This window comes from Hemiscyllium ocellatum, chromosome 35, assembly GCF_020745735.1.
Source record: "Hemiscyllium ocellatum isolate sHemOce1 chromosome 35, sHemOce1.pat.X.cur, whole genome shotgun sequence".
Classification (NCBI taxonomy): Eukaryota; Metazoa; Chordata; class Chondrichthyes; order Orectolobiformes; family Hemiscylliidae; genus Hemiscyllium; species Hemiscyllium ocellatum.
In genome coordinates, this window is record NC_083435.1 from 45,230,629 (window position 1) to 45,243,661 (window position 13,033).

General features: G+C 43.8%; 1 protein-coding gene across 1 annotated transcript in view; it reads right to left on the reverse strand.

Moving 5' to 3' along the window:
* The window catches only part of LOC132832891 (zinc finger protein 501-like), a 66,688-nt gene that overhangs the window by 15,943 nt on the left and 37,712 nt on the right, over positions 1–13,033 (reverse strand). Inside the window, exon 3 of the mRNA XM_060851094.1 lies at positions 10,912–11,052. The gene's annotated coding sequence lies outside the window, so the exon portion shown is untranslated. The remainder of the gene's footprint in view (positions 1–10,911; positions 11,053–13,033) is intronic.

Consider the following 13,033-nt stretch of genomic DNA (forward strand, 5'->3'; position numbering starts at 1 on the left):
ACCGTGTTCATAATGTTCCAATTGAATTCCAGGAGATTAGTTAAGCATGACTTGCCTTTCATGAACCCATGCTGCTTTTGCCCAATGGGACAATTTCTATCTAGATGACTTGCTGTTCTTTCCTTGATAATAGATTCAAGCATTTTCCCCACCATAAGTTAAGCTAATCAACCTATAATTCCCCATCATTTGTCTGCCTCCTTTTTGAAACAGTGTCGTCACATTTGCTGTTTTCCAATCTGCTGGAACTGCACCAGAGTCCAGTGATTTTTGGAAAACGTCCGCAAGTGCATTTGCTATTTCCCATTTCATTTAGTACCCTGGGATGCATTCCATCAGAGCTGGGAGACTTGTCCACATTTAGCTCTATCACTTGTCCAACACTACCTCTTTCCTGATAATTATTGATTCCAGGTCCTCACTTGCCTTCGTCTCCTTGTCAGTATCTGGCATGTTATTCGTGTCCTCCACTGTGAAAACCGACACAAAATACCTGTTCAATGTCTCAGCCATTACCTCATATCCTATTACTAAATCCCCCTTCTCACCCTGTGAAGGACCAATGTTTACCCTAGCCACTCTTTTTCATTTTACATATGTATAGAAGCTTTTGCTACCTGTCTTTATATTCTGAGTTATAGTCTTCTCTCATAATCTAGCTCACTTTTCTTCATCAATATTTTTGTGGTTTTAATCTTCTAATTTCCTGTGGGTCTTTGCCATTTTGTGTGCTTTCTCTTTCAGTTTGATAGCATCCCTTAATTCCTTTGACATTCATAGCAGATTACCCCTTTTTCTACTGTCCTTCCTTTTCACTGGTGTATGCTTTTGCTGAGCATTTTGAAAAGTGGCTGTGGAAGTCATCCACTGTTCATCAACTGTCCCACCATAAAGTGTTTGCTTCCAGTCTATTTTAGCCAACTCTTTCCTCATCCTATTGTAGTGTCCTTTGTTAAATCACAGGACTCTCAGATTGGATTTTATTTTTGCACATTCCATCTGCATTGTAAGTTCAACCAAACTGTGATCACTCCTTCCAAGAGGATCCCAAACTATGTGCTCATTAATTATTCCTGTCTCAGTATACAGGACCAGATCTAGGATAGCTTGCTCCCTCGTCGGTTCCATTACATACTGTTCAAGAAAACTATCGCAGATACATACAATGAACTCCTCCTCAAGGCTACCCTGCCAGACCTGGTTCGACCAATTAACATGTAGATTAAAATGTTATTTTAATTATCATACCATTTTTACACACACTAATTATTTCTTTGTTTATTGCCCACTCAAATGTGATGTTATTATTTGGTGCCCTATCAGTGACTTTTCTTTCTTAGAATTTCTAATTTCCACCCAAATGGATTCAACCTTATTCTCCATAGAACCTATGTCATCTCTCATCACCACCCTGATGTCATCCTTAAATATCAGAGCTGCACCATTTCCCTCACCCTCCAATCTGTCCTTCCAAATAGTCTGATACCCCTGGATGTTTAACTCCCAGTCATGGCCATTCAGCAACCATGTCTCTGTAATGACTAGTAAATTATGTTCATTCTCAATGATTTGTGCCGTTAACTCATCAACCTTGTTTCAAATGCTACAAGCATTCAGGTAAAGTGCCATTATGAACTTTTTTATAACCTCTTTATGAATTCTAGCAGCTCCATTATTCATATCTCCTGAGTTCTCCTTCCTTTTAACTTTTTAAATACTCTGCAGTGTAATCAAACCCTGCAACACACATGCTAACCTGCTGCTTTCCTTTCTATTTACCATCACACTTTATGTTGTTATCCCCTTCCCTTCTCGTCAATCTCTCGTGACCACCCTATTTATTCTTTTTGCTAGAACACTGGTTCCAGATCAGTTCAACTGGACACTATCCCATTGGTATAGATCCCTCAAGTTCCAAAACTGATGTCAATGCCCGATGAAATGGAACCCCTCTTTCCCACACCACTCAAATATCCACATGTTTACTTCCCTAATTTTCCTAAACCAATTTTCACATGGCTCTGGTAGTAATCCAGAGATTATAACCCTTGAGGACCTTTTAATTTGGTCCCCAGCTCCTGATAATCCCTGAACAAGTCCTCTTTCCCAGTCATGCCTATGTTGTTCATCCTGACATTGACCACAACTGGATCCTCCCCCTCCTGCTCCAATATTCTTTCAAGCCAGTCACACATGTCCTACACCCTGGCACCAGACAGGCAACATACCATCTTGATCCTGCTTCCAAAGGATACAATCTCTCCCTCTAATTTAAAAAAAACCCACAACTACCATTTGTCTTTTCTCTCCCTCGTTTTGAATGGTCTCCTGTGCCACAGTCAGCTGGCACATCCTCCCTGTGGCTCTGTTCCTCATCACGCAGGGAGCAAGTACCTCATACCTATTGTTCAAGGTCAAGAGCTGAGGCTCCTCTACCTGGATCCCTTTACTGTGTCACTTGCAATCACACCTCACTATCCCTGGCCACTGACCGAATTTGTGATACTCAATCTACGAGGTGTGAGTGTCTACTAAAACAAAGTGTCCAGGTAACTCTCCCCCTCCGGATGTGTTGCAGTGTTTGAAGCTCAGATTCCACATCACCTGCTGCAGACATGGACACTGCATTTCGCAATGGGATCAGCCAGCTCCCACAACATACAGCTACAGCACATCACCTGCCCAGCCATCTCTATTTAATTAATTAAATTATTAGTTAGTTAATTCCTGATAGCTAATCTAGTTCGTTTTGGAGTGTCTATTTTTTTCAAATCCTAAACAGATTTCCTATCAGTCAATCAGGTCACAGCTCTCCTGGAACATCAGTTTGGTTTCACTTACACCCTAAGTTAAATGAGTTATGTACTTACAGCTCTGTTCTGCCATCTGACTCTGAAAACAAGGCCTTACCCACTCCTTGACGCCAGGCCCTCAATGATCCATTCTTCAGTGCACACCGAAAACTCTCGAGCAAGCACCTCAGAACTTCCACGCTAATTCTGTTCACTCTGTCCAGTTAACGGCTGCTCCCTTGTACACCTTTATCTCCATCAGCAGCGGAGGCTGGGTCATTGAAGTTTAAGGCAGAGGCATGTGTGGGAATGTGCCGTTGACGCTATAAGCTGTTCACCGAGGCTCGTACTGAATAGCGGAGCAGGTTGAGGGAACGAATATCCCACTCCTGCTCCTAATTTATATGGTTGCGTGCAGTTTGCCCTCTTTAACACCAGTGAATACAAAGCAGAATCTTTCTGACTGCTTTCTTGAGCTAATGAATGTGAGTTTTGCTCTGTTACTATCATAAAGATACAAGAAAGCTCATTCGACTCCAGAACACCTCTCCTGACATGAAGATGCAGTTCCGGCAGCACTGATAAATTCATTTGAAATAATTGACTTTTGTTTGAAACATAAATCCAGAGAGTCAAAGTGGATTTTAATTCATAAGAACATAAGGCGCAGGAGTACGTCATCTGGCCCTTAGACCCTGCTCCTCCATTCAATAGGATCATGGCTGATCTTTTCACGGCCTTAGCTCTACTTATTCACCCTCTCACCATAATCCTTATTTCCCTTACTGTTCAAAACCTTATATCTTAGCTCTAAAAGCATTCTCTGAGAAAGCATCAACTACTTCACTGGGCAAGGAATTCCAGAGATTCACAACTCTTTGGGTGAAGACATTCCTCTTCAATTCTGACCTAAATCTGCACCCCCTAAGTTGAGGCTCTGCCCTCTTGTTCTAGTTTCACCCACCAGTGGAAAATGCTCCCTGCTTCTACCTTATTTATCCCTTTCATAATTGTATATGTTTTGATAAGATTCTCCCTCATTCTTCTAAATTCCAGTGAATATGATCCTAGTTTACTCAGTCTGTCCTCATAAACCAACCCTCTCAACTCTAGAATTGACCTGGTGAACCTCCTCTGCACATCCTCTAGTGCCGTTCTAAAGTAAGGAGACCAAAACTGCATGTAGTGGCCTCATCAGCACCCTATACAGCTGCAACATAACCTCCTTGCTTTTAAACTCAATCCCTCTAGCAGTAAAGGACAAAATGTCATTTTCCTTCTTATTTACTTGTTGTACCTGCAAACCAATTCATGCACAAGGACACCCAGACCCTCTCCACAGCAGCATGCTGCAATTCTTTGGTGAGTTGCAGACATCAGCAATACCACTGTACCTGTTATTACAGATCATGGCTGATGGTAGCTACTTGGGGAACAGTTTGTAGACTGTGAAATGACTGGCTGTGTGAGAGTGTTTGTGTTGCACTGACAATCCACTGTTGTTTCTCAGGTAGGAAAGTCTGTGCTGGTGAGGCACTTGCAAAGACCAAGCTCTTCCTGTCCTTCACCAACCTGTTGCAGAAATTTCACATCCGAGCTCCAGCTGGGATGACAACCGTGGACCTGGCACCACAAATCAATGCTGACCCCAAAACCTCACCAGATATGCGCTGTGCTTAGCTGACGGCCAGTGCCGAAACCCTCCAGATAGAGTCCTGGAGTCATACAACACAGAAACAGGCCCTCTGATCCAACTGGTCCATGCTGATCAGGTTTCCTTAACTGACCTAGTCCCATTTTCCTGCGTTTTTTCCATGTTCTTCAAAATCTTTCCTAGCCATGTACCTATACAAATGTCTTTTGAATGTTGTAATTGTATCTGCATTTACCACTTCTTCTGGCACCATCCACTGTGAGAAAAAGTTTGAGTTTGATTTATTGTTGTCTCCTCTACCAAGCTACAAAGTGTTGTTTTATGTGCTACACAGATAGATCATACCATACAAAGTGTATCAGGGGAGCAGAACAGAGTGCAGAATACAGCATTACAGCCACAGAGAAGGTGCAGAAAGATCAGAATGAACACTTGAGGGGTCTGTTCAAAAGTCTAATAACAGCGGGGAAGAAGCTGTTCTTGAGTGTGTTAGAACATAGAATATAGAACAGTACAGCATAGAACAGGCCCTTCAGCCCACGATGTTATACCAACCACTGATCCTCATGTATGCACCCTCAAATTTCTGTGACCATATGCATGTCCAAATATCCCCAATAACCTTGCTTCCACAACTGCTGCTGGCAACGCATTCCATGGTCTTACAACTCTCTGTGTAAAGAACCCGCCTCTGACATCCCCTCTATACATTCTTCTAAACAGCATAAAACTATGACCCCTTGTGTTAGTCATTACTTCCCTGGGAAATAGTCTCTAGCTATCGACTCGATCTGTGCCTCTCATTATCTTGTATACCTCAATTAGGTCCCCTCTCCTCCCCCTTTTCTCCAATGAAAAAAGTCTGATCTCAGTCAACCTCTCTTCATAAGATAAACCCTCCAGTCCAGGCAGCGTCTTGGTAAACCTCCTCTGAACCCTCTCCAAAGCATCCATATCTTTCCTATAATAGGCAGATCAGAACTGGACGCAGTATTCCAAGTCCGGTCTAACTAAAGTTTTATAGAGCTGCAACAATATCGCACGACTCTTAAACTCAATCCCCTGTTAATGAAAGCCAAAACACCACATGCTTTCTTAACAACCCTGTCCACTTGGGTGGCCATTTTAAGGGATCTATGTATCTGCACACCAAGATTCATCTGTTCCTCCACACTGCCAAGAATCCTATCCTTAATCTTGTACTCAGCTTTCAAATTCAACCTTCCAAAATGCATCACCTCGCATTTATCCAGGTTGAACTCCATCTGCCACCTCGCATTTATCCAGGTTGAACTCCATCTGCCACCTCTCAGCCCATCTCTGCATCCTGTCAATGTCCTGCTGCAGCCTACAACAGCTCTCTATACTGTCAACAACACCTCCAATCTTTGTGTCATCTGCAAACTTGCTGACCCATCCTTCAATCCCCTCATCCAAGTCATTAATAAAAATTACAAACAGTAGAGGCCCAAGGACAGAGCCCTGTGGAACACCACTCACCACAGACTTCCAGGCAGAATATTTTCTTTCTACTACCACTCACTGTCTTTTGTTGGCCAGCCAATTCTGGATCCAGACAGCTAAGTTCCCCTGTATCCCATTTCTCCTCACCTTCTGAATGAGCCTACCATGGGGAACCTTTTCAAATGCCTCGCTGAAGTCCATATACACCACGTCCACATCTCGACCCTCATCAACTTTTCTAGTCACATCCTCAAAGAACTTGATAAGGTTTGTGAGGCATGACCTACCCCTCACAAAGCTGTGTTGACTGCATTTCATCAAGCCATGCTCTTCCAGATGGTCATAAATCTTTTGTGTATTCAGACAGACTGGGCTCTGGCACAGGCAGTCAGCTGCTTGTCAGACCGGTTAGTCCACGTGTGGAAGCCATACATTGATAAACAGCAATCTATCTGTAATCTGTTTATCTGATTGTAATGCTTATCCTTTTAACTATGTCTTATTTCTAACTTGTGCGATGAATCAACTTGTTTTCTTCTTTATTCCTCTTTTTGTATCTAAGATTTGTATCTAGGTACTTTCTACCTAGGATGGCACCATGAGAGGTGATATTGTTAACTTTTCCTGTATTTCTGTTCTTGAGGACATAAGACAAAAACCTAATTCAAATTCAAATTAAGAGTCTAATGATGACCATGAAACCATTGTCAATTGCTGAAAACCCATCTGGCTCACTCGTCCTTCCGGAAGGAAACTGCCGTCCTTACCCAGTATGTAACTCCAGATTCACAGCTATCTGGTTTTCTTTTCATTGCCATCTAGGGAATTAGAGATGGGTAATAACTACTAGCCTAGCCAGCTATTAGGATGCCCATATCCCCGAATTATTTTTTTTAAAACGCTGCTGGAATAAACACAAGCAATGAAAGTAACCAGCTTGGCCAGGGCACAGGATGCACGGAGGATATGGAATTGGTAACAGGTATAACGGACAGCCAATCTCCCAAAGTCCATGTTGCTCTCTCTGGTTGAAAGGTTACCTCACGTCAGTGAAATTTCTCCAAAGCAATAGCTAAATCCTGGGCAGCACAGGCAACAAGTCGTCGTGTTTTCCACTTTACCCTTTGGAGAGATTGCGTAACTGGCAGTCAACCTGTCATTGCTTTGTGACATAACCATGTAATCTGGAATCCTAAATCAAGGGACAATCCAAGAGAATGTGATCCTCCTCCTTCAACACACTGTCCTCTGGTACTGAGGATGACTTGCTTCCTCTGCGGCTCATGGGTTCAGAGATGCCTGAAATCTGCAGATTGTCTGACGACTGGGGTTGGTGCTGTTTGGAGAGAGTGAGAGCGCCTGGGCTGAATATGATGTGATTAGTTTTGAGAAACTGATGTCTGAGGAGGTCTGATGTGAGACCAGTGAATGACATGGTTCCCAGTGACTGACATTTCAATGTTAGCCAGGTTTTCTTAGGAGAGCTGTTGGAATGTTCCTGCTGCCACTGGATTTGGAGGATATTCTGAAGATTTTGTTGCCAATATTTTTCTGGGGCTTTGCCTGCTATCGGCTGCTAGAGTGTCAGATACTGCTCATGATGTAGCTATATTTTGCTATAAATTCTGTGTCTTATGGTTCTGCTCCACAACTATCTGATGAAGGAGCAGTGCGTCGAGAACTAGTGCTTCCAAATAAACCTGTTGGACTATAACCTGGTTTTGTGTGACTTTTAACTTCAGATACGAATGCCAGAGTGTAATGGTGTTGGTGCTTACAGAAACCTTCAGCATTCCATGAGGGCTCAGTGATAGTGAATCTTCCTCTTCTGCTGAAGTGTGCTCACTGAGCTGTGCTCGAGATGTTTAATCTCAGAGTTGTCTCAAACAAAAAACTGAGCTCGTGGGAAATGCCCGGGAAATTGAAGACCACTCAAGTCCAAAACTTTCCGAATGAGGTGTTACTCCCCACTCACCCACCCCTCCCAAAAAAACAATTTGCAAACCCCAAACTCAACCTGTCATTGACCCACCCCCACCAACCCCAACTCAACCCAGAACTCTGAACCTGACCTCCTCAACCCATCAGTCCAACCTGCCGACATCCCAACAGACCAAACCCCTCTCCGAGGTCTCCTGTCCAATCGGTCCCACACTGCTGAGCCTGACACCAACTCCTCAAGCTGAAAAAATTTCCCCCTCCAAACCCCTCTCTTGAGCACCTCACTTGACACCCTTGCCATGTAATCCAGCAGTTACCCTGCCCCCCACCCCCCTCACCCTCCTGTCACCCTGACTCTCTTGCCCACCTCGCAGCCTACCTCTTCCACACACCTGGTACCCTATCCCTTCCTCACCTTCCTGCTACCCTACCTCCCTCACTCACTTGCCACCTTACCTCCCTCACTCATCTGACACCTCACCTCCCTCAGACGAAAGGTGAAATGCAGCAGCAGGCAGGACAAAGGGAATGGTCAGGGCAGTGGGGGTTAAAGGTCAGAGCTGTTTGAACAAAAGACAACAAGCGTGGGAGTGCATTGCTCAAGAGCAGCTGTTAGTAACAGAAGAAAGATAAGCCATGCCTGAAGGTAAAGCTTGAAACAAAATGCAAACAGGTAGTTGGGAGTAAAAATAATTTGAAAAATCAAAATGAACATTTTTCCTCTGAGTTTACCATGGAGAAAGACTTGAAGACTGAGCAAGTTACTGGTGATATCTTGGGGTCAGTCCATATCACAGCAGGGAAGGTGTTGGATATATTAGAATGTATGACGGTGGATAAATCTCCTCATCCTGACCAGATATATCCAAGATTACTGCAAGAGGCGAGTAGAGAAGCAATTGAGGGGGTCCTGGCGATATATTTACATTATCGTTAGTCATGGCTTAGGGCAGACTGGAGAGTAGCGAATGTTGTGCCACTATTCAAGAAAGGTTGCAAAGAAAAGCTGGGAACTATAGACCAGTAAGCGTAACATCTGTGGTGAGTAAATTACTTGAGAAGATTCTGAGAGATAAGATATAGATGCATTTGGAAAGACAGGGTTTGATTAAGAGTAGTCAGCATAGCTTTGTGAATGGGAGATCATGCCTCACAATTTTGAGAAGTGACCAAGAAGGTTGACAAGGGCAGGGCAGTAGACATAGTCTATATGGATTTCAGTTAGGCCTTTGATAAGGTTTCACGTGACAAGTTGCTCAGAAGGTTAGATCGCATGGAACCCAGGGCGAGGTGGCATATTGGCTTTACGGTAGGATGCAGACAGTAATAGTGGAAAGGTGCTTGTCAGACTGGATGTCTATGACTGGTGGAGTGCATGAGGTGTTGGTGTTGGGCCCTTTATTGTTTATTATCTATTTCAATGCTTTGGATGAGAATGTATAAGGTATCATTAAGTTTGCTGATGACTAAAATAGGTGGTATCGTGAACAGTGCGGAAGGTTATTAGAAATTGCAGCAGGACCTTAATCAGCTGGGGAAGTGGGCCAAGAAATAGCAAATAGAGTTTAATATATATAAGTGTGAGGTCTTCCATATTGGAAAGTCAAATCAAGCCAGGAATTTCATGGTGAATGGTAGGGCCTTCAGGAGTGTTGTGGAGCAGAGGGATCTTGGAATTAAAGTTCACAGTTCTCTGAAAGTGGAGTCACAGGTAGACAGGTCAGTGAAGGCGGCTTTTGGCACACTAGCCTTCATCAGTCAGAACACTGAGTATAGAAGATGGGAAGTTATGTCACAGTTATACAGGACATTGGTGAAGCCGCACTTGGAGTATTTTGTTCAATTTTGGTAACCTTGTTATAGGAAGGATCTGTATCCCTCTGCTCCATTCCCATTCATGCACCTGTCCAGATACATCTTAAATGACTCTACCGTGCCCGCCTCTGCCAGCTCCATTGGCAACGCATTCCAGGTACCCACCACCCTCTGTGTAAAGAACTTTCCACACATTATCTCCCTTTAACTTTTCCCCTCTCACTTTGAACTCGCAACCTCTAGTAATTGAGTTTCCCACTCTGGGAAAAAGCTTCTTGCTATTCATCCTGTCTATATCTCTCATGATTTTGTAGACCTCAATCAGGTGAACCCTCAACTTTCATCCTTCTAATGAACATAATCCTAATATACTCAACCTTACTTCATAGAATCATAAACTTCCTACAGGTTGGAACAGACCCTTTGGCCTAACAAGTCCACACCAACCCTCCAAAGAGTAACCCACCCAGACCTATTCCCCAACCCTATTATCCTACATTTACCCCAGGCTAATGCACCTCACCTCCATATCCCTGAATATTATTGGCAATTTAGCATGGCCAATTCACCTAACCTGCACACCTTTAGATTGTGGAAGGAAACCAGAGCACCTGGAGGAAATCTATGCAGACACGGCGATAATGTGCAAGTTCTACACAGACAGTCGCCCAAGGTTGGTCTCTCGTGTTGTGAAGCAGCAGTGCTAACCACTGAGCCACAATGCCGCCCGAAACCTAGCTCCTCATAACCAGCATCCTCCATACCAGGCAAATTCCTGGTGAACCTCCTCTGCACCCTCTCCAAAGCATCCTCATCCTCTGGTAATGTGATAACCAGAACTGTACACAGTATTCCAAATCTATAAACCAAAAATCTATATGAGCAACAACCAAGACTCCCACGTGTGACAAGCTGCACATTCTACTTGGCTGGCCTCTCCTGCTGTAAATTTGTGATTAACACCATCGACTAGAATCATTAGACTAATTTTATTAAATATTTTCTACCCTGGTTCTGTGCAATCTCAGTTTCCACTATTCCAAAACTTCAAGGGTTTGAACTCTAAGGTTTTAGTTGTTACGATACACCTAGCTTTATTTACTGCATTAATCCTCATGAGATAGTAACTTTCCTACTCCTCTATCACTAAAATTATGTAACATTTAACTGTAAGTAAGTTCCTGCTGTTCTCAATCTGCTAGGATGAAAAAGGGTGTATAAGTGTGGTGACTTATCAATACTTACCACTGAAAACCTCTCTTAGCTTTTTGAAGCTCCATGATGGAAGTAGGAGCTGCATTGAAGAGTCTCCCGTGTTCCTGCAGCAGCGAGCAACAACTTCCCTCCTGGTCACTGTGACCCTGCTTGCATCCCGGCTGCTCCGACCTAAAAAAAAATAGAGAGAGTTTACTCTGTATCTAATCTTGTGCCGTCCCTGTCCTGGGACTATTTGATGGTGATAGTGTGAAGTTAGGTTTACTTTCAGTTTGAAAGAGAAAAGGAAGGGAAGGAAGGAGTCAGAGATAAACCAGATGAAAGTGAGAGTGGGTGGAAATTGGAAGTGAGGACAATGAACTTTTCCAACTTCAGATGAAATAGGGAAGTCACATCAATGATTTCATCAATATCTCGGAGAAAGAGTTATCGGAGGGGTGGGGTGGGAGTAGAATAGGACTGGAAAAAGGAATGTTTCATATACTCCACAAAGAGACAGGCATAACGGGGAGTGCTGCGAATACACATGGCCACATGAGAGGAGTTAAAAGAGTAGGTGTTTAGGGTGAGGGTGAGCTCAATCAAGTGGAGGACAGTGGTGGTGGGTGGGGATGGTTGAGGTCTTTGTTCCAGGAAGAAGCAGAAGGCCCTGAGACCATCCTGGTAAAGGGATTGCATGTCCATGGTAAAGAGAAGGCAGTCGGAGCGTGCAAACCAGAAATTCCGAAACTGGCATAAAGCATCAGAGGGACGCGACAGGGACTGGATCGGGAAGGAAAGATTGAGTCAAAGTCAGAAGAGATGAATTCTGTGCGGCAGGAGCAGGCAGAACAATGGTCTACTGTGGCTGTCCTGGGTTTTCAGAACGAGATAGAAACGAGTTGGACGTGGCTGGAGGATGATCAGCTTTAGGCAATGGTGGGATGGTGGGGGTAGATCAACAGATGAAATGAGGTCAGTGACTGTAGTTGATACATGGTCTCCTGTGCCTTGGTGAGGTTATGGTAGAAGGGAAGCTAGGAAGGGGTATCTGAGAGCTGGTGCTCAGCATTTGTAATGTAGGGATCAGTACACCAGAGTACAACAGCACCACCTTTATCAGCAGACTTCATAACAAAGTCTGGGTTGGATCTCAGCACATGGAGTGCAGGCAGTTCCCCTGCAAACACTGATGGTGTAACACCTGCTCATTTCCATCCACCTTCCTCAGTATCCAAGAGCCCAAACAGAACTTTACCTACACTCTCACAATCAAGTCTACTGCATTCACTGCTCACAATGTAGTCACCTCAGCATTGGGGAAATGAAGCACAGACTGGGTGACCATTTCATAGAACATCTACTTTCTGCCCACACAAAAAAATGACCCTGAGCTTTCAGTTGCCTGCCACTTTAACACCCCACCCTGTTCCCTGGCCGAGATCACTGTCTCAGGCTTGCTGCAGTGCTCCAGCAAAATTCAGGACAAGCTGGAAGACCAACACCTCATTATCTGCTTGGGGATCCTGCAGCCCTCCAGATTCAGTATCAAGTTCAATAATTTTAAGAGTTTGAACTCCCCCATGTCCTAGCCCCCTACCACACACACACCAGGCCTCGTTATCACACAATCTGCCAAGACACACTACACATTGTTAGCCACTAACAGTCTCCATTAACAACTATTCACTCTCCCAGCCAGATTGTTATTGACTTCTTTGTCTAACCAACTGTTGTCTCTCTTTGGGCTCTATCCCTACCTATTGTTTACTTCTTACCCCCTCCCCCACCTATCTTCTGCATATAAGACCATAAGACATAGGAGTGGAAGTAAGGCCATTCAGATTTTCCAACTAACACCAGTTCTGAGGAAAGCTCACTGGGCACGAAACATTAACTTTATTTTCACAGATTCTGCTAGACCAGCTGAGCTTTTCCAAGAACTTCTGTTTTGTAACTTTTCTTTTTGTTAAATTACTAATTGTTTAAAACAGTCGAGTCAGCTTTCCTCTGTATCTCACTCCATGCTCTTTGATGGGGGTAGTGTAGAAGGAAGTCTTGAGTTAGAGTCTTATAGATGGAAACAGAACATCTGGACCAAGTCATCCATTACTGACCAGTTTTCCTGAAAAGAACTAATCACATTTATCTGCATTTGGCCCATATCCCTCTT